This window comes from Dasypus novemcinctus, chromosome 7, assembly GCF_030445035.2.
Source record: "Dasypus novemcinctus isolate mDasNov1 chromosome 7, mDasNov1.1.hap2, whole genome shotgun sequence".
Classification (NCBI taxonomy): Eukaryota; Metazoa; Chordata; class Mammalia; order Cingulata; family Dasypodidae; genus Dasypus; species Dasypus novemcinctus.
Window position 1 is genome coordinate 110,791,536 of NC_080679.1, and position 27,155 is coordinate 110,818,690.

Below are 27,155 nucleotides of genomic sequence, written 5' to 3' on the forward strand. Positions count from 1 at the left end.
GTCAAGTGGATAACTTCCTTGTGAAGTCCTTGCCCCAATCAGCTAAATTCGCCTAATGTAGGTTCTGTCTATGTCCTAGTAATCATCTTTTTCAAGGCAAAATCTTACTGTATTTGTCCCTTTCCATAAAAAGTGCATTGTGGGAATCACCCCTTGAGCTCATTCTGTCGTTTGGAGCACTAGTTTCTTACTCACCTCTCTCGACTCTCAATCTTTTGTGACCCATCTCACAGATTTTAATGAGACCTTAACAAATGTATGGAAAAACTTTTCACATTAAAGTTGTATGAACATTTGAGAGAATAAAAACTTGTTAGTTCAATATTTTAAGGAATTGAAACCTAGCAATCTTACTGGAGAAAATAAGAATTGGTCTCTAGCTACCTTTTGAGAGAATCTGGTGAGACTAGAGTGGAAACTGAACTCTGGCGGAATGCATATTGTCACACCAGAGGTAAGTTTTTGAAAATTCACATCTCACATAGACTTCAAATTCTTAGCAACAATGCCAGTTTACTTTCATTAACTGAATTATGTAAGAAATGCTGGTGTCCTAAACTAAATTGCACTCAAAATACCCAGGGTCAAGCTAATGAGGTTCTGTTATAGAGCTTTTCTCTTAGTCTCTAAGGAAGGAAAAAATGTGCAGGGCTTCTAAACACTAAAGAAAAAATATTGGCTTTGGCTACTATTCATTCAGTCTGATGCCAAACTTCCAATGAGATTAAAATTCATACAATCTGAATTTTATTCAAAGAGGATATCCTAATAAGAGTAATCTTTCACTTTGCTCTATTCAACTGTCTTAAAATATCCCATTTCTCAAACAGCTATGTTACTTGATTAAAATAATGTTAAAATTATGTTTTGTCTTTGCGTTGATGTTAAAATTTTAAATTTAAAGTTTAAAAAAAGCAGGCCTGTTTTTAGTTTTGTTCCATATAAGTCAATAAGATTTTCCTGAATATTTTCAAGACTACTTAATTTAAAGCCGACTAAAAATAAAAGGAGGAAATCAGTTGAATTTAGGGAAGCTATTTCTTTCAGGATAGATGACATTAATTTAACTAAATTTTTCGTCCTGGATAATTATATACTTGGAATAAATTTAATTGTGGTTAAATTGCTTCTTCTACTGTCAGCTGGAATGTAGGCAGAACAAATGTCAATGAAGGGATGGAAAACTAAGGACATATAAAAAATGAAGCAGTTGTTGTCCCAGTATCTTCTCTGAAACTCCCTGATTAAAGCTGGATATTTAGACAAATTCATAATCTATGCACAGCCTAGAAAAATTAATTCTATGTTTTTTTATTGGATAAAAATTTTCTGCTACCTTTGCATTTATGTCCATAGAGTCACATCCTAAATGGGAAATTTATTTTTGAAGTCAGTACAGAAGGCAAAAAATATTTTTAGTCAAAATTAACCATAAGGTCTCTTACAGAAGCTCTACATCAAAGAATAAAGTATTATCTCTCAAGTATGTCTGTCTAACACAGCCATTTGTTTTTCCTCCAGATTTGGAATAGTTCCCCATTTCTTTGAGTATTGGATTTATCATTGGCTTGTGTTTAGGAGCCAAGCTAGATGAAAACTAGGTAGAGAGTTTCAAGCACTGAAATCACTCTTCATATGATGAGCAATATACACTCTGAGAAGAGTCAGGCAAAACAACCCAAGCAGGGAAGAGCTTCTACTCAAGTCTCTTACATGGTCGTTCCTGGTAACTGAGTAAATCCCATACTAAATCTCTCTCTCTCTCCGTCTCCCTCTCTCTGTCTAGGCTATATAATTAAATTTGCAAGATGGAATTCACTATTCTACAATTTATACACTAGTTTGTACATCATACTTTATTTTAGTTTTCCCAAAAGAATATGATTTGGGAGTGTATTAGCCAGAGTTCTTTTGGGAAACAGAATCAACAGGAGATATCAGTAAATATATTAATAGTATGAGATTTTATAAGAGTCTCTTCTGTGACTGTGGGGATGCACAAGTCCAGGTTCCATAGGCAGGCTGCAAACCAGGGGCTCCAATAAAAGTCCAAAGGAGGACCTTGATGAGTTTCTAGGAGATGTTGGCTGTCCAAAGACAAGCTGGGGAATTCTCTTGGAATGCTGAAATCATTTTCCTTTTAAGGCATTCAACTGATTGGATTAACTGGCCTTATTACTGATGGCGATCTCCCTGGTTGATGTAGATATAATCAGCCATCTATGCAGTAAACTCACTGGTGACTAAAGTCCATAAATGTCCTTGTATTACCATTAGCCCAGGGCTTGCTTGACCAAACAACTGGGCACAATTATCTGACACATTAGCCCAAACATCACAGGGAAACTTTATCACAGTTGTTTCAAGTTTCTGAAGGTTTCAAATATATATATATGCTATTGCTTTTTAACTGACCTAAAATTAATTTTTTAAATTTTGGGGTATATTATATACAATACATAGCTTTTTTTGCTCATAAAAATATCAGACTTAGTTTACTGAATATAGAATTATACTTCATATGGGCAAATAATGCATACTAATTTAATTTACCCTTAAATCTGTTTAGATTTAGTCGTAAACAAAGCTATGAACTGCTTAGCTTTAAGGAACTTGCATCATATTTCTATCTTCTTTTAGAAAAGGCAAGACTTGGTACAAAAACTCTTCTTGACATGAAAAGAAAAATAAAGAAATTTCAAATTGGACCAAATGCCTCCATCATGTCAAGCATTTATGGAACTTGTTCATTTTATAAAAAGGAAGTAAGGATCCAGGAAGAGTTTTTTAAAATAAATTCTCTCTTCTAACTGCTACAGGAGTAGATGAATACTATTAGCTAATTCCCCTCCAGCATCAGTGTCCTGAGGTCTAGTTAGCTGGACAGTAACACCTCCACCAACCTGTAGAGCAAAAGTTAATATATAGTAGTCCACAAGCAGAGAAGACCTGCAATTCTTCATTTTCTTTTTTAACAGTCACTGAAGCAGAAATGCTTTTGCTTTTATTTAAGGACTATGGTACCTGGCTGATCCTCACTGTACATGTATTGCAATTGTTCCAACATAGGTCTGATGTAAAAACTCGCATTCATGGATTTATAAATAATTGCTACTTAAAAAGGAAATAATAAAAGAATATCTTATTTAAATATTTTATTCATCTTTCTAAATACAGTCTTAAAATATAAATCCATGTTATTTTCAAATAAAAAGAGATTTTATTAATTGTTTCATTTATTTATTTTCAAGCATGCCTACAGACTGAGGTTTCACAGCCACATGCTCAGACTTTTATAGAAATACCTCAATGATTATTTTGCAACCCTTTCCTTTTCTTCTTTCCCTGACAAAAGGTATAGAATTGACTAAAGGAAAATATGTGATTTTGCTATTCAGTTACCTCTTCCACATTTTTACTTGCAAATTAAGCCAACTTTCCTCTAAGGTGGAATTTAATTTACCACTGTATTAATTTTGTTCTAAAGACTCTTCTGATGCAGCTAATAATTAATAGATTAATTTCAGATGTCCCCACTTTTCTACTCTCTGAATTACACTTAATTTGTTTAATAATCTGTGCACCCATGCATGCAAAGTTAATATTCAACTGTATTAGGAGTATCTGTATGTGTGCTTTATAGTGCAGTTTATTTACAGAGGAAAGCTGTTTAAAATTTCTAAATATTAAATGCCTATATTTTTTTCATTTGACCATGTATTTTTGCCATATGAATATTACCTACATGTCATCACCTTTTATCATATGATTTCTAGATGCATATATCCAAAATGATTTATCAGGGAGTGGTTATGTCAGGTACATATATAATTAGTTCATCCCATCAATCTTTTATGAATTTCTGCAGAAATTAATTTTAACAGACTATTGCTTGTTAGAGTATTCCACATTTTTCCTAGCACACCTGGAAATCTATAAACTATACAACCAGCTTTCTTCCTGTAATGTTATACTAAGAAGCTAATTAACAGAAAATACCACATAACATATATAGTCAGTAATAATATTTTTTCTCCTCTGGAAGACAATAAAAGCCTCCTAAAGCTCCTGCTACCTCCAGACTCTTTTCCACATGCCCCAACTCAGCAATCATGTTCACCTTTTTAAAGCACTACCTGTTCAATGCCTCCTCATTATTTAGGAGATTAGATAAAATTCTAAGGAAGTGTTTAGATGCTAAGGAATCCTCTGAAAATTTCCTGCACAAAATTCATTCCTCTCTCCACCTCGAGATGTTCTTCTGTTTTTCTTTTATTCGGTATTTGTCTTTTTATTCCATTTGACCTCCTGTTGTAGAACTTGCCTAAAGGAGTGGCTTTTATTTCTCTCCATGGCCCAAACTGGAAGCATCTTCATCAGAACTTTACACACCAATGTCAATGAGCTCTAGAGAGAAGCAGACGTTTCCATCTGTCTTCTTGCTATTTCAAGGATATGAGTTTGTATTCAGCCCAGGGGTTGCTTTCTGCCAGGCATCTTTGGATATGACCACCATGAAGATTTTCCATTCACACATTTTCTATCCTTAACTGTATACCCACAAACACAGGTTAATTCTATTACGTGGGATTCTACCCAGGGCAGAAATGTCCCTGGAGGTTACCACCTGTCTCTACTTTTCCAATTATAGTCTGGGAGAGGTTTCCTTTCCACATTGCTTACTTTCTTTATTTAATTACATTTGCAGGGCCTGTTAGTCTATACAGTTCTGCAACTTCACTCCTCTTTCTGTATATCCGTTCATATGTGTGTAGGTAGAGAAAGATACAGATAAAGTACATTCAAAATTATATTAAAATATACAGCAGCAGGCGACAAATCTTGTTTTAACACCAGAATTTATTCATTTGCACACAGATTGATGAAAAAAAAAAAAGTAAAGAATACAGAGATTGTTTTCCTTGTGTCTCTCATTTCCTTATTTCATTTTGTACCAGAGGATCCTTATTAGAAGCCACTGCCTCCTCCTTAGACTCAGAGGAAAGCATAAGAATGTAGGCTACTTTCTCATGCCCATCCATCATTTTAATTCAACTGAGCAACCCTTCACAGAGACTCCATTTTGAAAGAAGTGGGGGTGGGGGGTGGGAAGGGTCTCTAAAAGGAGAAAAATAAGCATGGACAGTCTTGTGAGAGAGAGATCTTTCTTATAGAAGACACAGCAGCATACATGACAAAGGTTTCATTAGTAAACACTCAACACAACCAGTGTGGGATAGGCATAAAATAGACAAATAGTCTGAGACCAAATTTAGCAGCCTACTTTTTTATTTTAAAAAAAGAAGGGAAGGAATAAATTAGTATATAAACTCTACTGAAAAGGTTTGTTGCCATAAGACCAGCTTTATGTCCCAGCTTTACAACTCTTAGACTGGCATGATATTTTATAATTCTGATTGCCAAAAAACAGGGTTCGGGATGGGTTTTGGGACAATAAAACAAAATCCTTTGAAGTCCTCCCTTTTTTCTCATCCACCATTTATTCAAAGGCTCAACCAGCATTTATTAGTAATCTGATATTTATTTCCAAGAATTCCTCCTTCTATTCATTCTGACATAATATATTTCATTCTCTGGCCATAGTTCCATACCTTCATCAGGAAATTTTCTAACACTACAGTCTTGCTGCTCCTTCATTTTAGCAACACTACATCCTTCATTTTTACTTAACATCGGTTGCCCATTGCCTGGGCTTCATACCTTGAAACTTGTCATCTCTTAGCAATTATCCACTGCCAAAATATTCAACTTTGAAATGATAGTCTTTTACCCCAACTTCTGTTATTTATACTGAATCCTCACTTTGTGTTCTTTGTTCTCTATTTCCTCAGTTCTTTCTTACTTTTAAAGTATCATATTCTCATTTGTGCCTGCCTTGCTTCTTTACTCAACCATTTTTTCCGTCTTGAACTATCTCAGTAATGTTCTGTGATGCTCCTTGGAGTTGAACCCTCATCACATTCTTCTTTATGACTATTTTGTCAGTCTGAAACTCTGAGACCCCATTGTTCTCTTTCTCTATTCAAGTTTTTGGTCAGCCAAGAACTTCTCCGTGTGGAGAAGATGAGGAAATATGCTAAATGATTTTTACTAAAAACCATGCTAAAGAACAGGGGTTATAGACTCAAGGACCTACAGGGCCAAGAAGACAAAATAAATAAAGGAAGCAATTTTCCTTAGCACTAGATTATGAAAACAAAAGTGCAAGCCTGATGACAAATGATGGTGGGCTCTCTGCTTAATTGTGAGGAGACTCTTCTCTTACTGTGAAGATGAAAACTGTTCACTTCCTTCGTTTCTACTTCTCCACCTCAAAATGTCTATATATCATCCTTTTACTCTTCTCTTTCTAAAAAAGGCATTCCTAATACTCCATGAGGCTATCACTTTATTGGTACCCCAATTCTAACTTTAGAATATTGTTAAATTAGTTATCCCTTCTCATTGTTTCATAGTAATTTGTTGCTATTTGATATAGCTCTGCTTTTTGCCTACAAAGTTGTTCCTAAAAGATTTTTCTTCATTAGCTTATCTCTCTCCTTGACTTTGACACAAAATGTGATGAAGGAATAGTGCCCACTTCTGAGTTAAAATGCCACATCTGGTTACTGAGGGCAATACATGGTTAATGACAATCAGGTGATATTTGTCATGATCCATCTGCCTTTTGCAAAGAACATACAGATGAGTGGAATGTGGACATGATGGGAATCATCAGCCTAAATTCTTTAATATTTGAAGATAGCTGATCTCTACGATTCTACAAAGGAATGCTGATTTACTATCTTTACTAGCAGTGTGGGCATTTTCAGAATTTTCTGCTTTTCTCTTCCTGACATAATAGCTCTTACTGCACAGGCAGACAATCAATATGAGTGTTCTGCCGACTGCTAAATATATCCATTTCAATAATGCATTGGATGCACAGGAAAATTACCATGGAGTGGGTCTGTGACATCACTGAAACACTGTGAAATATACTTGTCATGGACCCTGTTTATTTTCTGGATTTCACTAGCCCCAGGGACTATGAAAGCATTTTGGTTCTTGTTTCAGAGTCAGATGAGATCTGGTATTCAGCAGTCCTTGAAAAATCTGGGCATTCCTCTTTCTTCAGTATTTTATTACTCTGGTAAATGACCACAGGCCCTTTGAAAACAAATGAGTATATATTTTTGTATATACTCAAAGTGGTGGTCCAGGGTCCCTCTCCAAGGGGACCTAGATACTCCTTCAGTTAATGGACTCAAAGTTTGAGAATTGATGCAGAGCAGGAAATTAGGCAAAGGATCATGATTTTGCATTGATAGGGTGACATCAGCTTCCAACAGTAGACCTAGAATTTTTTTTCTGGTTATATAAGGTAAGCAATATCCAGGTGGACTATCCATCTATCATATCCCTATAAACATCATTGTCTTTTGTTCTTTGTAACTATCTCTGTAGTTCAAAGAAGACTGATTATCACTTAAGTTTAGCTGCCCAATGGCACTTATACCCAATTTGCCTCTGATGGTTGAGTGTTCCACTTGGTTCTGTTCTTTTGGGATTCTTTGAGGTTCACTAACTCTAAGGAACCCAGTTAATCCTGACCTGTAGAGGACAACCAACACTTAAGTTTTTCAATGATGTCAGTAACCCTTCATTATTTAATTCCTAATTGATTCAGTGAAGGGAAAAAGTTAATAATGAGTTCTTTGGTCTTACATAATAAATCCATTTTATGGCTCACTTCTCAGTGTTCTAATCTTTTTCTCAATGCTTTTCTGAGATCATGCTGGCATTGCCAACTCTTCTTTACTTTAGACCATAATTGTGTCCAAACCACAAGGATCATTCCTAGTCCTATACTGGGACCATTTTCAGTTGTGCCTAACAAGGTATTAAATCTTGTTTCATGGGAGAAATCCATTAATAAAATATACCTTATCCAGGCTTATATTCTCCTCACTCTTATAAGCCCCATTCATATAAGTGTTCCTCTGGTTCATGAAGGTATGTTTGGCCAGAAAGTAAGTACAATTTCCTCCTGGAGTAAGGCTATCCACCAATAGGAGGGGCTATATCCTCCCTCATTGACTATGTTGAGAGTTGAGGTAGTGAGAGGACATGGGGGTGATATGAAGAAGAAAAAGAACCATCCTGAGAGCCATCCATCTCAGGTGAGGCCTTTGTATGGTCTCAAGGTAAAGGGAAGCTGATCTCTAGAGAGGAGAAAAGTATCTGCTTCTTCTTGCCTGGAAAGTTCATAAGCATCAAAAAGTTCAGTTTAACCATGCTGAAACTCAAACACACCCATCTCTGGTCATAGGAGCTATTTCTTTCTTACTTGACCAACTTTAGTACAGGAGGCCCATTAAAACTGATAGTTCAGTCTCATTTACACATTCTCCTATCCTTATGATTCAATCCTGAGTCTCATTTTCATCATAGTTAGTAATTCAGCTGTAGGAGGTAAGGATCACCTTATTTTTATTTAAGATTTATTTTTATTTATTTCTCTCCCCTTACCCCTCCTCCCCCCACCCCAGTTGTCTGTTCTCTGTGTCCATTTGCTGCATGTTCTTCTTTTTGTCTGCTTCTATTGTTGTCAGCGGCAGGGGAATCTGTGTTTCCTTTTGTTGCGTCATCTTGCTGAGTCAACTCTCCTTGTGTGCGGTGCCATTCCTGGGCAGGCTGCACTTTCTTTCACGCTGGGCAACTCTCCTTACGGGGCACACTCCTTGCACGTGGGACTCCCCTATGCGGGGGACACCTCTGCATGGCACAGCACTCCTTGCATGCATCAGCACTGCGCGTGGGCCAGCTCCACACGGTTCAAGGTTGACATGAAACTTTCACATAATGTCCTGGGTGAACTGAATTTGTCATTGTCTTTCTTCAAAACACAGGGAAGTTAACAAAAGTCAGCCAATTCCACAATCATTTTACATACCTCTGCCCCCAGAGATGGCAAGGGCTGAAGATTTGGCATAAGCCAATGTTCTGTTTTCTACATGTACCTCATTCCAAACCACCACAGATGGGTATTAGTCATTACACACCAAAAGTTACCACTACCATCGTCTCCACTTTCAGAGAAATGAGGTCTTAATTGCCAATTGGCTAGTTGGTCATCCAGAATTCTGCTAGGAAGATCTGCTTCTAAAGCAAACTCATAGGCAAGGACTTAGGTGCTGTTTATTTATTTGAAAGATAGTCTCAGAAACAGAAATGAGGAAGTGAAATCAGTGACTTGTGAGGGAGAGAAAAGGCAAAAATGTGTGTAAATAAGTTGACTATTGATAAGATCAAGTGAGGTTCACTCCAAATATCCTAAGAGGAGCTGTGCAAAATAGTCCTGAGCATTTTCTCATAGAGGACAATGAAGGGCATATCTTTATCCTCTGACTACCACCCCCCATGGATTGACAGTTTCCCTCAGGGTATTAACTCCCCACAGTCTGGGTTGGCCTATAGGCTACTGAGAGATTTCTCTCAGCTTTGGCGATGCAGACCCTAGAGATAGCTTGGCTTGACTTTCATGTGGGTCACTGTCAATGGTGCAAGAAACTGTACATCCCAGTTGAGGTGATGTCATGTGACATAACCCAAGGCCTCCTCAATATAATTTAAGTGGCATTTTCTTAGGTCTCCTCATACCTGAACCTCTTTGTGGCATTTGATATTTTTTACCAGTTCTACCTTAAATCTCTATTCTTTTTTTTTTTTAAAGATTTATTTTTTATTTATTTAATTCCCCTCCCCTCCCCCAGTTGTCTGTTTTCTGTGTCTTTCTGCTGCGTCTTGTTTCTTTGTCCGCTTCTGTTGTCATCAGCAGCACGGGAAGTGTGGGCGGCGCCATTCCTCAGCAGGCTGCTCCCTCCTTCACGCTGGGCGGCTCTCCTTATGGGTGCACTCCTTGCGCGTGGGGCTCCCCTACGCCGGGGACACCCCTGTGTGGCAGGGCACTCCTTGCGCGCATCAGCACTGCGCATGTGCCAGCTCCACACGGGTCAAGGAGGCCCCGGGCTTGAACCGCGGGCCTCCCATGTGGTAGACGGACGCCCTAACCACTGGGCCAAAGTCGGTTTTCCTAAATCTTTATTCTTTATTTTCCATTAAAAAATGGATTCTACTTCCTATTCCTTTCTCTTGTAACTTCACTTTTCTTCCAGACTACTAACTCTATTTTTTCATGTGTAACTTCCCTTGATCATATTCTTTTATATCTCTAACCTTTTTCCTTATAATTCTCCAACTTCAACTATCCTATTAAACTGTATGTCAATGCTCTACCCTCTGGTCCTCCATATTCACCTTCTAGATATCTATAGCAAGAAGTGCCCAAAACAGTACAAGTCCAGTATTTTGAGACTATGTCTATCTCAGACATATTTGTTTTCCTACATTTCTCTTCTCTTTCTGAGGCAAGAGATTTTGAGTTCAGGCTCACTTACTCTTGTGTCCATATCCAAGAAGTATTCAAGATGCTCAATGCTAACATTTATTTCTTTAATAAATCTTCTCTCCACTCCAATTTCTTACTGTATCTATCCTATTGTAGGAGAATTTGCAAAAGCTCTCTAACTTGTTCCTCTTTCCAATTATTTTACACAGGGCTAGTCCATTGTTTTCTTTGCAAGCACATCTCTGATTCAGACACATCCTTCTAAAACGCTTTTGGTGACTCACCGATAATAATAGCTGGCATTTTAATAACACCTCTTATGAACCAGGAGCTCTTCAATAGTCTTTGTGTTGTAAACTATTTAATCATCATAGTAATTGTTATCCGCATTTTATTAAGAGAAAAGTGAGGCACAGAAGGAGAAAATAAATTGGCGAAAATTATATACACAGAAAGTAGAAGATCAGAGTTCAAACAGGTTGCCTTTTAAAAGTCTGTGCCTCTAACCACTATAATAAGTTACTCAGTGATATAACATAAAACCAGAGAGTACAGAATAAAACTATAGTAATTTAAGACCTTTTATAACTTTGGCCCAAACTACTTTTCAGAATTAATTCCCATTTTCAATAATTCGTCGATGACTTACTGTTTTCAGATACTGTGTTCAACTTTTATTACACATTACTTTATTTACTCTTCACAATGATTTCATGAAGTTGTTACTATTATTACCCTTTTTTCCCAGATAAATTGACACTTAGTGGGGAGATAGCATTTATATAAGGCCCCGTGGCCATCAAATTGCAAAGCTAGGAACTGAAATCATGACTACCTGCTCCTAAATCCACATTCTGAACAAGAGTGCTGCACTGATTTCATTCACCCCTTACTTGAAATTAATTGTTAATGGTTCACCAATCGTGTTTCCCTCCATCACAGCCTCCAAGCCACTGCTTACATGTTTTCCTTTCAGAGATTACACCTCTCCTCCTTATACACTTCTGCAAGACCAGACCCTGCCTGTTTCTTCAAAGCTTATATTCAGTGCATTCTCCTTCTGAAATCTTTCATTATTATTATCTTAGTTGAAAAGAGCCTTTCCATTTTCTGGATTTGCAACTCCCTATACCTCTCTTATGCCAATATTACCATCCAATCAGCTATAGAATTGCATACCTTCATTTCCCTATTTCTATGTGCTCCTCAAGAAAAAGGCATCAAATCTCCTTTGCAGTCTCCACAGTACCTAGCACCGTGCATGTAACATTTTTGTAGAATTAATTAGATAATTTATTTTATTAGCAGTTATTTATCAAGAGGAAAACGTTATTGCCATTTATTTTTCAAAATACACATGCCTATGGACAGAAAAAAAAATTTATTGTGAAGAAAAAAAGAAACATAATAGAACATAGGCTAGATAATTTGTATCAATTAAATTCTTAATTGCCTTAACAAAACTTGATAATGTGAAAAGCAGTCATTTGACAAGAAACCTAAAAATGTGTTCAGGTATTTTATTTGAGAGTTTATGAGTGTGGGTGCTGCACTCATCCATGAACCCAACATTTACTGAGTCCCTACTATGTGGCAGCATCTTGTGGGATGCTGAGAGCACAGCACTGAGCATCACAAAGACTTTATCCCTGGCCTTGGTACCAGTCTGGTGGAGGAGATAAGTATGAGTTAAAAAATCATCTCACATGTACATAAACCATTGCAACTAAGGTAGCCTCACAAATGAAGGTGCTTTGCTGAAAATAGGAGTAACTGACAAGAGAGGAGAGTACAAGACATTTAAGTGTAGTACTACAGGATGAATGGCAGTTAGCCAGAAGAAGATACCGGGAAGAAAGAGTATTCTATGCAGAGACTATTTTGCAAAGGGTCAGCAGCTGAACTGAAATAAAGTTGGGGTGGCTCATGGAAATATTAAGAGATGTGTTATTATTTCAATGTATCCAATTAGAACACAGAATGATGCAATGGATAGGACTTAAGAATCAGGACTGGGTACTGGGGTAGAGATGTATCACGGCAGAATGAAATTGTGAGTCATACAAGGTAAGCTATGAATAGTGATTATATTACGTAACTCCTATTTAGAATTAATGTTTGCTATAATGAAGCAGTATTTTATGTTTATTATTTTATCATTGGAAAGTACTCAGGTGCTGTTCTGGGGGATAATTTCAGTTGGACCCTTCAAGGTGCTAGCTGTCAAAGAATCTTAAATATTTTTTGAGTGTTTTTAATTAGCAGTGCGTTGCTATCAATTAAATTGCTTCCCTTAAAATACATTTTCTTTTCTTGACTGGACAACCCCAAATTATTTTATTATATATAATTTTATAATTAAATTACTGTTATTGTTATTTTTCCTTAAGTTAATTCATTTTAATGAAAATGTAAAATTTTTAATCAATATGTATGGATTTTCATGACACAGCAAAAATATTATCCTAAAAGTAAAAAGCAAGTTATTAGCACTATTAACTTTGATTTCATTCCTACAAATGTGAAATAGAATATGTTTTTAGATTAATAGATCAATAATCCTACTTAGTATATTTTTCCTGCAAAAGTATTTTTAACTACCATCATATTTATGGAAGTTTTTTATTGCAGAAGAGAAGCTTCAAGCCACTTCCCTTCTTAGACCAGTACTTTCCATTAGATATAAAATGTAACCTGCAATTGCTAGAGCTACATATGAAATTTGAAATTTTCTAAAAGAGTAAAAAGAAAACAGATGAAACTAATTTTAAAATATACATTATTTAATACAATATGCCTGAACCTTTTTTGTTTCACATGTAAACAATATAGAATTTTAACGGAAATAGCTTATATTTTGCTACTAAGTCTTCACATTGTGGTGTGTGCTTTAAACTCAGGGCACGCCTCACTTTGCACTAGCCACATTTTAGGTGCTCAAGGGCCACATGCAAGTGATGACTATGATATTGGATACCATCCATTTTAGACCAAAACAGTCTGTGGAACAATTTCCTCAATATCATCTCCTACTAATTAGTAACCTGAATTGCTTATCAGGACACCAATACACCTCTGCCTATTTCACATCTACACTTCTATTATTCAATCACCTCTAGGGATTGTTTTTCATGTTCCTACTTTCCTTTCATTTCATATCATAATCTCAAAATCACCTTCAGTTTCCTTATTTTTAAAAAAATACCGCAGTACAATATGTACACTTTCATTCATTAAACACATATTTACTGACTACTCTGTGAATTGGGGTCAGGGTAAATAAATGGTGAATAAACACACCTGGTGGCTGCCCTCCAGGAATTTACAGTCTCTCCATGGCTCTCTGGTCAGTGCCCTGTGGCTGCAGGTGTGTTCACTTTGTGTATTTCAGTCTCTGGGAAACTGGACACAAAGATCTGGCCATGACTTCCTAAATTTGCCATTAATCTGATATTCCCAATGACTTTGATAGCATAGACATTTCGCTGATTGCCCAGATTCAAATTCTTGGATTCATTTTTAATTCCTTCTTCGTTTTCTCTCCACAATCACAAATGTTTTCCTTTTCATCTTTTCAGATTCACAAACTTACTCCCGTCTCCTTCCTTACACTGACATAGCCTAGCCTTAACCATGGTTTTCTTGTTTCCTCCTGAATTCCACTACATGATATTTCTGCCTTCTTTCTCCCCCCAAATAATGAAAATATGTTTTACTGTAAATGATAAAATCATGCACACTTATTGTAAAAGCAGAAATGTAAATGTTAAGTGTGGAAGTAAAATATTTCTGCATTTCCTTCAAACTCAATTTGCTAGGAAAAGCCATTAACATTTTAATATGTATTATTGATCATTTTCTCTGAGTGTTTCTTTTATAATCCACTAAAACTATGACATTAAATTATAATTAAAAAGGTAATCTGCTTTTGATAACTTCTAGTATAATCTCAAGAACACTACAGTTTAATAATTTTATTGATATTGCCAGAGGTATAGCTTTTTAAAAAAAAGGTTGTCATATTTGTAGACAACCAAATATGTTTCCCATAACAGCTAAGCCAGTAGATTGTTATAAGTGTCACTTATATAAGAATGTATTTTAAACTTAATTAGATTAAGTGCTGATATTGTATGTCCACATTATACTTATTAATTTCACTAATGAGGCAAAGAAAAGTGTTTAATGTTGAGATCTTACTTTATTATCTTTGATTACATGTCATCAATAGCAAATTAGTAATAAGAAAATGCAGCTATTAAGACAAATACTCAATAATTCTAAATATAAAAATAAACATTTATATTAGTATACTTTCCCTTCTTAAAATAATTTGAAAAAATTTACCAACTGCCAGAATTCAATCTCTGAAAAATGATAAAATGGACACAAGCCATTCAATAAGCTATTTGTCATAATGAGTAGTATTCATAACTGAGCAATTCAAGCACTTTTTATGTGACTGGCAAAGAAAAATAATAACAAATATAATAAAAATATAATAAAATCTACAAATCTGTCTCTTGAACTAAAATTAAGAGAGCATTTCCTTATTAAAAATGTGATTATCTATGCATGACACCAAAACATATTGATGGAAAATAGAATAAAGTAAGTAAATGTTGTTTGCTGAATGATTACTGCTGATCTCCCAGATTACCTTCTCCATCATCAAATGAAATTAGTTTAGTCTGGCATGACTTACACTTAATAGTGATCACTGGTTTCATTTCTAAGTACACATAAATCATCACTTTAATAAAACTTGTTAGGAACATTCCCCAAAATAATATCAAGAGTTGCAAACTGAAATGTCTAGCAGCCAGGAGAACAACAGAAACAAAAGGACAAGAGAATGCAAAGCTTTTTAAAAGTAACAGCTGCTACTAAGCAATGACCTATTGTGGAGATACAATCTCCTGGTTTCAGATGTTGGCACCTAATTCTATGTCTTTGATTGTTCATTTCTATGTTTTGTTTTAAATATTGGGAAGCCCTAATTGCTTCTATAAGCCAGATTTACTTGTCGTTGTGACAATCCATGATGCTCTTTTTATATTCACAGCTATCACCATTCCTACCAATACACACTGACAACAGGCAAGCCAGTGTGGGTATATTTCATGAAAATTAGTCCAAGTGCTACCTAACATTGTAATCTACAAAACAATATGCATTTGGACTTTCCTTTGGAGACATAAACTCTCGAGGGGTAGTCACTCAATAAGGGAATGAAAAATTTCTTACAGTTAATAAAAAGAGACAGACAAAGATAATTTTTAAAAAGCCAAATATTTAGGCTCTTTATTTTCACAAGCTCAAAACCACAAGTTAATGAATTTGTTAGCGAATCCATTCCACTCCAACAAGTATGCAATTATTCTGTACCTACTTTACATAGTTCATTATATTAGGTGTTTCTCAGTAGAAAGATGAATCAAATAAACTATACAACTCATCTGACTGGCTAGTTGATTCAATTGTTCAGTAGGAAAACAACTCCAGTTTATTAAGTGATTCCAATTTGTACCAGCAAATGAGCAATTTTTGGTAATTTCATTGCCATAAGCATCCTTCCTCTGGAAATTGTGTGTTTTTGCCAGCTCAGATTATTTAGAGATCTTTATTTCTTTCCCATTGTGAGTTGAGAAGTTCCTACTTTCCTCTTGAGCCACATTTTTGACATCACGTGATAATACCCTTGAACACAAGACAGCTTATCTTGTCAGAAATTGTTTGCTCCTGACCTTATGGGTTCTAACTGTGAAACAGAAAGGCAGAATGGACATACATGTGACAGTTTTGTTGTTTGACCATAAGATATAAAGTAATTTAGACAATCAAGGAGGAAGCTTGAGGAGTCTTTGTCATTCCATTTTGCCCTATATCACCCTTGACTTCAATCTGCCATCCTTTTTCCCCACCCAGGATGATATACTGAAAGTCATCCATGTTAACTGTAGACCATGACCTGAAATAAAAGTGTCCTGGCCTTGTCAAAACAGACCCTCAAACACAATCTCAGCTCTGTACACAGCACCCAACAACCCTTAATAGCACCGATTTTTAAAAGGTTCAGGTGTTTCATACTTTTACTTCCATTCTTTGACCCAAAGCTATATTGCAAAAGCTTGTACTCCTGCTATACCATAGGCTTTATCTCCTTATTTTTCACCCCAATTACCAGCTTCAATCTTTTAAAATACTTTGCAATGGCTGTGTCTCATAATATCTTGGTCTAGAGATATAAGGCTGTGCACGCTGAAATAGTTTTCTATAGAGATCTTAGTTTTGTTCAGTTGTTTGGAATCTCTTTTCCTGATTTATTTTCACCTAAATCCTGTGTGTGTGGGGATGATAGCTAAGGTTAAAGAAATACAGAAAATAATGTTAGTAGACCCATGAAGGCATTGCAACAATAACCTTGATATCATAGTGCCAATTTTCTAAACAAGTTAGTTAATCAACCACATGTAGGAGCCAAAAAACCATTTGCCAAAGAATACTCATCCAGAGCAATGCAGATGTGCTCTTGATTTAGCTGTTAAGGTGCTCAGTAAATATTTCTTGAATAAATACATAAATAATATTTATTCATTTTATGTCAATGAGTATTTTCACTTGTACTAAATGATGATAGCAAAACCAAAATTAAACACATTTTATTTACTTCATGATATACTAAATATTGTGATTAAAGAGAACTGGGAACTAAAATTTAACATATTTAAGATTATAAACGGACTAATCTATTTCTCAAAGTACTTTTCTTTCAACTGCCTATTTGTATTATGCAAAAATATGCACATTCTGTATCAACATTTGTAATATAAAAGAACCCATGGTAGGAAGATGTTATTTACAATAATGCTGGTGAGAGTCAAAGTTGTGTGAATGAATGCAATGATGTTAATTTGGAGAACACATACATAACCCACAACCAGACCGTTAATATTTATGTTTGAGTTCAATGTAGTTTCAATACATTTAACAGAAAAAAATATAGCCTTTGCCTTCTCTATATTAGTTGATTACCAAAACATACATTGCTATTTCATTACTACAATGCTTTCCTCTAATTTAAATATCAGGTCGTCATGACAGGAAAAAAACACATCAATTCAGCTCTGAAAGTGAACTAGCATGAATATTTTAAAGATTTATTTTTACTAGCAGATGCTGTAAAAAAAAAATCTTGATAGATTGAACACATTTAAAAAATAATTTAGTAATCCTTTCATGTTCTAGTTAGGAATCCCAAGATCTCATATTTCTACTTTTGTGATGTATAGCAGCCAGAATTATGAAAATCACAATATTAGAAATAGTGGACACAAAGTTAAAATAAAATGAGAACTTTTTAAGAAACAAATATTAAAGTTGGTATTTATAGTTCATCTTTTCATTTTGTGTTAACTCGTAGTAATTACTTCACATAACCTATATTTTTATGTCAATAACGTTCAGTTTAGCTCTTCAGTATTTAGTCCTATGATTGTTCTCCTTTTCATTTAAAATTCTTTTTCACCCTCAAGATACCTCCCACCAATCATTCAAAATTTCTCTGAGGGCAGAGAATGTTTCACATAATTCATTTATAATCCCTCATAGGGCCTAACATATCTCTGGTCAACCAGTAGGTATTTAATAAATATTTCTTGAGCTAATTGTTTAAAAGTTGAATATTGCTAAGTCTGAGGCACTTTGCCAAGAGTGTCTTCCCTTTCTCTTCCCTAAGAATACAGAACACAATTTTACAATTGCCTTCACAATATCTCTTGGAAATAAGAAGTGGTTTGATGAAGAGGATTTTAAACTGATGATCATTCTCAAGGTAAATTAATTTGAACACTGACTTCTCACCTCCTAAGTTTTTGTAGGCATAATAATTTAAAACTACGATTGCTCTCATCTCATGATTTACTGGAGATTTACTGTTATGCAATTATTTGCAATAATTAATGTTTTAGGGCAAAATGCACTTGTTGAAATGTGTTTAAAACTTATGAATTTGACTGACTACTGACATAAATGATCATGCTGTCTTTTTGCATCTAAAAGTCCTATGTCCTGTCTAGGGTCAAAGAGCCGTACTTTATTTCTAGACAAATTACCCCATTTTCCAAATATTTCCTCAATCTCTAGCTTATATTGGCCATATCTTAAACATTTAGTACATCAGTCAATGAGGTGCTGTATGCTGACAAGTCAATTCTCACTAGCTATAGCGTCCTCAAGTAAAATCAAGTCATCCTGAATACCAAGTAGCACTTTAACTTGGGGTACAAATTAGAAACAGTTTTCTTATTAGTGGTTTCACCAAATGAAATTATTAAAATTACTTGTGTGTGTATCCTTGTGTGTAGATGCTCCCTCTTTGGCTTTTCTGGCTTTTCCATACTTTCTGTAAGGTGGATCCAGGAGTCTTCCAGTCTCACTGGCAGGCGTAGCACAGATGCATTTAGGATTTGAGTCAAGGGTGCATTGTCACACTTGAGGAGGTTGGTGTTACTCAAGATGAAATTAACTGTAAAATCTTTTTTTCAGAAATGATGTTACCAGGGATTAGATATGAAGGTATGACTGTGTTTTCCAAAGCAAGCATCTGGGAACCTCACGATCTTTGACGGAAAGGTGGTAGAGGAGAAGGAGACTGGCAATAGACGTAAGGGTGGATTTGCAAAACAACGAAAAATAATCAGATGATTTTGCAAAAGAATTATATGACTCACTGAGGCACAAACAATATATTCTAGCCCCCTATTTGAAACATAGACCCCTAAGAGATAGACTAGCTCACCATATCCCAGCATCACCCTGGTAATACCCAAAACAATTGCATGCCTTTGAACATTAGAGTCACTAAAGCAATGGATGCTGACAAATAACACCAGATTAGTAAGAAAGAAAGGGGCCAATTGGCAAGATTTTATGAATAAAAATGAGATAGAACTCGGGGCTGTCCAGGAACATTTTGATAGAATGATTGAACACTTTCTGGGGTTGGAAGTTCAACAAAACACCCTGGGAGAATACTTGAGGTGCCAACCCACCTCATTCCCAAGATCCTGCCTTCTCAAATCTCATTCCACAGGACATTTCCAATCATATTTCTTGTTTCTTGTCCCTTTGGGTGCTTCAAAATTAATATTATCTATCCAGCTTTGTCAGAAACAGCTAGGAAAATTATTCACAATTATTTCAAAATTACCTCTAGAGTAGAATTCAAATGCCAGCTTATTTTAAAATGATCAAATAATTATTTTCTTCTTTTAGCAAATTTTATTGAAATCTGCAAGCCTAGGTATTTCTATAATATCAGTTTACTCATTCATTCAAAAAAGTTCATGTGACTTTTGAGGATTAGATAAGATACAGAATCGGATCTTTACTATTAAGACCATCCAACTTTTATTGTTAACTCAGATTACAATTGAGGTAGAAACAGTCCATGTTATGGTTTCTGGATGAAAATTACAAAGTATGTTTGTAAATTATATAGATTTAATCTTAATGATGGCTATACCCAGAGCACTATTTATTCATTTATTCATTCATTTAGTAATCTTTAACAATTAACCAAGGGCATGCGTTTAGAGTCAAGTAGGGAATTTAGCCCAGGATGGCTCATCCACAGTCAGGTAAGAGATCTGGTGTGGCTCAGTACAAAATTTGGAATGAGACAACAAATTGCTTTCTTGAAACATTGAATAGGAAAATGTGAAGAAAAAGACAGCAAGCAGCAAAGATTGAAATGTAAACCAAATTTATGTGTACATTAAATGCAGAGTATATATTTAGGTGTTCAATTACACTCAATTTCTACTTTTCAGCTTCGTGGTCAAAGTGTGTGAACTCACTTTCTGAGTTCAGAGTTTCATCTAAATTATTCTTGCCCATATGCAGTCACAGATGGTGACAGGGTGACAGTGACTGTCATAGTGGAAGCTCAGGCTTTTTACCTGTTTAGCATTTTTAAGATTGACAGTACAGAGTTAAAGAATTTATTATTCCATTAATTTTATAACTTCAGTTTTTTTTAAAAACTCAAACAGCTTCTCTTGAAAATCACTTGGAGTTTTAATAGATAGATATCCAGTGACCAAGTGTCAGTACTTCATGAAATACAGATTAGTTATTTTAAATTCTAGGTTTGAAAATTTTTGTGTAGCTCTTAGAGACTTAAAATTTCTACCCGCAATTTTACTGTCTGGCTTGTATTAGGATACCTTCTGCAAAAACTATGCCCCTTTATTTCTTTTTTTTTTTTCCTTTTCTTTTTTTTTTTTCTTTAAATTGTCTCTTTTTTATTATTATTGATTTTGTAAAAATATTACATTAAAAAAATATATGAGGTCCCATTCAACTCCACCATCCCCCCCCAACCCCCCCCCCCCCCCCATGACATTCACTCCCATCATCATGACACATCCATTGCATTTGGTAAGTACATCTCTGGGCATCTCTGCACCTCATGGTCAATGGTCCACATCATGGCCCATACTCTCCCCCATTCCATCCAGTGGGCCGTGGGAGGATTTACAATGTCCAGTGATTGCCCCTGAAGAACAATCCAGGGCAACTCCAAGTCCCAAAGGTGCATCCACATCTCATCTCTTCCTGCCATTCCCCATACCCATCAGCCACCATGTCTACTTTTCCCACTCCAATGCCACCTTTTCTCTGTGGACCTTGGATTGGTTGTGTCCGTTGCACCTCTATGTCAAGAGGAGGCTCAGATTCCACATGGATACTGGATGCAATCCTCCTGCTTTCAGTTGTAGGCACTCTAGGCTCCATGGTGTGGTGGTTGTCCTTCTTCAACTTCATCTTAGCTGAGTGAGGTGAGTCCAATAAATCCGATTGTAGGAGCTAGAGTCTGTTGAGGCTCAGGGCCTGGCTATCATATTGTCAGTCCAGAGATTCAATTTAATACTATATCAAAGAATAATCTTTATAAAGGAATCTTGAGAAACAATTTAGAATTCAAGTTTAGACTTAAATATAAGCACTGTTTCTACCAAAGGAAATAATATAATTAAGGTGACAACAAATTAAATAACTTGCCTATCTGTATGGTTAAGATAGTATATGCCAGGTGGCTGGAATATTTCTTTAGTCAGTGATTAGAAAATGAAATCTGATTTTAGAAATGGGAAACCATGGGGTGGGTGAAATTATTTTTCTGAATCAAAACACATGGTATTATTTCCACTGATTTTTTTCTTTTCTTTGAAGAGGTACAGGGATTGAACCCATGACCTCATACATGGGAAACAGGCACTCAACCACTGAGCTACTTCCACTCCTCAATGAAAATTGGTTTCTTTGTTTTTTTTTTTTGTTTTTAGGAAGTACCGGGGATGGAACCCAGGTCTGCATATATGGGAAGCAGGCACTCAACCACTTGAGCTACATCTACTCCACTGATTTTTTTTAAAACATGAGAAAACTGAGACAAAGAAAATTTATTCTATTTTACATTATTATTAATTAGTGGAGCCAAGATCTGATCACAGTTCTATTTTTATTTTTTAAAAATCTGTGCACAATCAAAAAATCACACGCAAAAAATTAAATTTGCACAAATTAAAGCAAAAAAACACACACAGGAAAAAATCTATGCACCAGCTCCAGAATTTCTGTTGCTAAGATCCTTCATACAAATATATTTCAAAATTACCCTTTGATTTCCAGGTTACTGGCCAACTAAGATTCACCCTTGTTAAGTTCCATAATATCAGAATTTCATGAGATTCTCTTAACACCTAACTCTGTATGAATATCTTTCACTGTACATAATTTTTTGGAGTGTTCCCAGCCTCCTACATAGAATTTTTAATACCTTGTTAGAAGACAGAATCACATACTTTAGAAAATTATCTAGGCCTGTGCTCTCCAATGTAGTTCACACTAGTCACATCTGAATATTAAAATTTATATTTAATTAACATTGAATAAAATTAAAATTTACTTTCCTCAGTCACATAACACATGTGTTAAAAGTCCACATTGCTGAGTGGTACCATTTTGGACAGGGCAGATTAGAGAATATATGCTTTATCACAGAAGTTCTCTAGCTCTGTGCTGATCTAGACAAGTGCACCCATTTAAAGATTAGGGAAATAAGGTCTCTGAAAGCTTAAATGATTACTCCAAGTTGTTCTTCTAGTCTGATAAGAGCCAGGCATAAATTTCAAGTCTTCTGAACACCGAATCAATGTGATTTCTACCATACACTGATACAAACCATTCACAAAAGCAGCTCTCACAGACATTCACACACTCATACATCCCATTCATACAACAGCTCAAAGTATTCACGAGTTCCCATGCGGTAGGAAGATCATAACCGATAGGAAAACTACAGATCGTAGAACAGAGAGGAACTGGCAATCTATTTGCATGGCAGTGAATCAGGAATACCAAGAGAGCCCATGAAGGGGCAACTTTTCTTCAAGAACACCTTGGTGAAGAAGAGGCACAGTTGAGCAGCATTAACCACAGAGAGCAAAGGAAAACAAAGAATGTACATGGTTGATATGGTTACCAAGTGCCAGATTTTAGTACTTTAGTTTTCCCCAGAATTGTATTGTCTTTTTTGTAATTCATGTAAGAAGAACCTGCACTATTTTAATGTGTTGTAAACGCTCTTTAGATTTTTAAGTACCCTCAAATGTACAGAAAAGTTGCAAGAATAGAACGAAGAACTTCACCTATATTGTTCAATCAATTTCTTTCTCTTCCTTTCTTCCTCTAACTCTTCTCTCCATACATTTATTTCCATTTGAAAATCAGTCACACATATCATCCCTCTTCAGCACTAAGTATTTTGATGAATGACATTACCTTACATAATCATAGTACTACTAGCAAAATCAGCAAAAGTTAACCTTGATACTGATATTTTTTACTATACTCAGCACTTTTTTTCACATGTGCTCTATGAGCAGAAGAAAGACAAATGTTTAAAGTCTTACCTTAATGCTATTTTGCCCATTTAGGCCTTGTTGATATAAAGCATTTGCTTAAGTTTCCCAAGGTCTTGTCATCATATTTTTCTTATTGCAGGAGAAAATCTCAGACTAAGAAAATGTATAGCCTGCTAGTCATTAGTATATTCTCCAAGGTCAATCATCATATACATCAGTCTTCTAATTCTGTAGAAACAAGATCATGGACATTCAGAAATTGAATTAACTAGAGGATGAATCCATCTTTTGATTAAAAGACTTGTAAATTTCCAAATCTCTTCCCTTCACCTTGGTCTTTGTTTTGCATATGTATATGGTTTAAAATCTTGTTAGAGTGATGCAAGGGAAGTGTAAAACTAAAGATTCAAAAAATTACCATAGAAAAATAAAAAAGTCCTGTCACTTGGGATTATCATATAGTATATCTCAATTTCTTCATTTTTTTTTTAATATTTAAAACTAGACATTGGTGTTGTTTCTCTCTTATGTATATTAAATAGATCATTTCAATAAATTTAGGCTCAATTTTCTGGCTTCTTACTTGGAATATAAGTCAAGCACCTCTATACAGAAATGGAGCGTACCATTTCTGAAGCCATGTTTACACTCTACTAACTGGTTTGTTGAAATACTCATCTGTCAAGCATGGGGTCAAGGCAAAAGGCAAATTCTGTCAGTCAAATCTTTATGCTTAACTATTTAGATTGAATGGGGTGCCCACAGTTTAGAAATTATTGTTAATTGCTTTCTTACAAATTCGTCTTGAGAAAATAAATATATATTCTGCAATGGTGATCCCAGTCTTTAAAAACAATAAGCCTGCAGTCCTTTCCCATTAAATAAAATGTCCTGCTCTCACTGGCTTCTTTTCACCCTATGCCCTCTGCCTCTTGAGATTATTGAACTTATCTGCATATGGACGTTTTGTGATCTTTGTGTTGCCGAAAGCCTAAACATGTATTTTAGTAATGGATATTCTGTGACCTATGAAGTCCACTTCATACCCAGTGGGAAAATAGTTAGCTAGTTCAATTCTGGCAAAGGATGGCCCTTCTTGGCAGAAAACAAAGATTTATTTCTGAACAACAGAAAAAAAAGGTTTGTATTGCAGCAGCACACAAGCACACACAAATATACACATGCACTATAGATGATACATAAATGATTAGATAGATAGATGAAAGAGAGAGATTTATTTCCTTAATTCCATGAAACCAAATCTCCTAAGATATCAAATCTGTTTTTGTCTTCCCTGCCACGAAAGTGCCACACTGTGTGCAGTCGTCTGGGAGAGAATAAAGCAAACTGCTAATTGCTTGATGTGCAGGTTTGGAGTTCATTGGGAATGTCTTGTTTTCAACTCTAAACACTACAGTGTTGAAAGAGAAAACCAGTGGCAGAGCAACTCAAAATTTTTTTAAAGATTTTATTATTATTATTTATTTATTTATTTCTCTTCCCTGCCCCCCCATCCCAGTTGTCTGTTCTCTGTGTCTATTTACTGCGTCTTCTTTGTCTGCTCCTGTTGTTGTCAGCAGCATGGGAATCTGTGTTTCTTTTTGTTGCGTCATCTTGTTGTGTCAGCTCTCTGTGTGGCACCATTCCTGGGCAGGCTGCACTTTCTTTCGCGCTGGGTGGCTCTCCTTATGGGGCACACTCCTTGCACGTGGCGCTCCCCTATGTGAGGGACACCCCTGAGTGGCAGGGCACTCCTTGCACGCATCATCACTGCCCATGGGCCAGCTCCACAGGGGTCAAGGAGGCCCAGGGTTTGAACCGTGGACCTCCCATGTGGTAGGTGGACGCCCTAACCACTGGGCCAAGTCTGCCGCCAATAATTTTTTTAAAACTTTAAAGGCATACTGGTCTGAATCATCTCATTGTTTCTGTCAAAGAGACTCATTTCCATTTATTCCAATCCCATCACACAGATCATTTTCAACTTTCCAGAACCTTCTTCCTTGTATCAACTACTTTAGTAAAGTAGCTATGGCTTGCTCATTATAAACAATCCCAATGGCTGTGAGTGTGAATGAGGGCTTCGTGTTGGTGGTGATGTCTCTGATCAAACTTTCTCTAAATTCTGAAGAACCTCTCTGGATTGCCAAAGACAGACAACATGTATTTTGGTATTTTACGCACTACCAGAAGGTAGAAATTTAGAGCTTGAGGGGACTCCAGAATTCATCTAATTCCTCCAATAACATCTGAAGTATCTTCAGGCTTCTCTTTTTAATCTCAGCACTTTGTGTAGTGCCCAACTCATAATAGGCAGTACAATTATGATGGTATAAACCAGTCCCTTCATTGATTTTATAAAAGAGTGAACAGAGAGATCCAGAGAAACAGCGATTTTCTCATAGTCACATACTTCGTTAATGAAAGAGCAAGGAGTTGGAAGTTTAGGTCAATATTAAATGCACATCATTGTCTTAAACCCAATTGATGATGTTTTAGTTTTGCTATTGCTAAAACAAATATCATGCAATGGTTTGGCTGAAACAATGAGAATTTATTGGTAACAATTTAAAGACACATGCCCTATCTTCTCGAGCATCAGGATGGCGGCAGGCTCTACACAAATGCAGGACATGGGTTCTGGCATCTCCATGCATTGGGGTGGCAGTACTCTCTCTGAACAACGGGGTAGAAGGCTTGCCCCCTCCAAGCACTGGGACATTGTGGGCTTGCTATTTTGAGCTTGCTACTTTGAGTTAGCAACCCACGAGGACCGGGCGGGCTTCCACAGCTCGGCGGTGAGCCCCTAGGCCAGCGCGTAGGCCTAGGTTCTCCAGGTGTGGGGGACGCGCGGTAAAAACCACGGAGACAGCCTGTGAGAGTGAGCTAGTCCACTTTATTGCGGAAATACACTTGATTATATAAGGTCGGGTCAAGGGAGGGGTAGGAACGGGGGCGGATGAACTACGGGGCGGTAGTGGATAGGCGGAGCTGTGCAGGCAGCTATGAGGTAGGCGGTGAAGGATAGCAACGGCTGGAAAAGGGAGATAACAAAGGCTAGGAGGAGGGGTGAAGGGAGGCAGCAACAGGACATAAGGCCTGCCCCCTCCAAATACAGGGGTGAACCTCCCCTTCTCACACACTTGACTGGATCTGCTCTCTTAACCTGAAGACATCTCTTCAGCACAGACATTGGCTTCCATGGTTCTGCCCTGAATTCCATTCTTCCTTCAATTAATCACTTCTATGCCCTATCAGTCCAGGCTGGCAGTGGTTCTCCTCAAGCAAATTTTGCACAAACCTTATTGGCTTTATAGCAGTTGACAGGGATCCACACAATGAAACAGAAGGACTTTCCACAGATCCTTCCTGCATGACTACATTTCCAGTCTTGACTTCCACCGAAATGGCTGACTGGATCCATGTTCAGTTAAACCCTCATGTGAAGCCCTGTTTCCCAGGGACTTGCTTTCTGGAAACTCAGGGAGGTCCCTTGTAGATCTGCTTATGGCCTTAGTCTCAGAACATACTATGTGGATAGGCTTAGAATTTTTCAAACCATCAGTTTCTAAGTTCTTTGTGCCCAGGAGTTCAGTTCTGAGCTTATTCCTTTCCTCTCACATTTTACTATAAGCTGCAAGGAGAACCAGGCTGCACTTTCCACATTTACCTTGGGAATCAGCTCAGCTAAATATTCAAGTTCACTGCTTTCAAATTCTGCCTTCCATCCAACATCAGAACTCAATTTCACCAAGCTCTCTGCTGCTTTAAAATGAAGATGGCCTTTCCTACAGTTTCCAGCAACATATTTG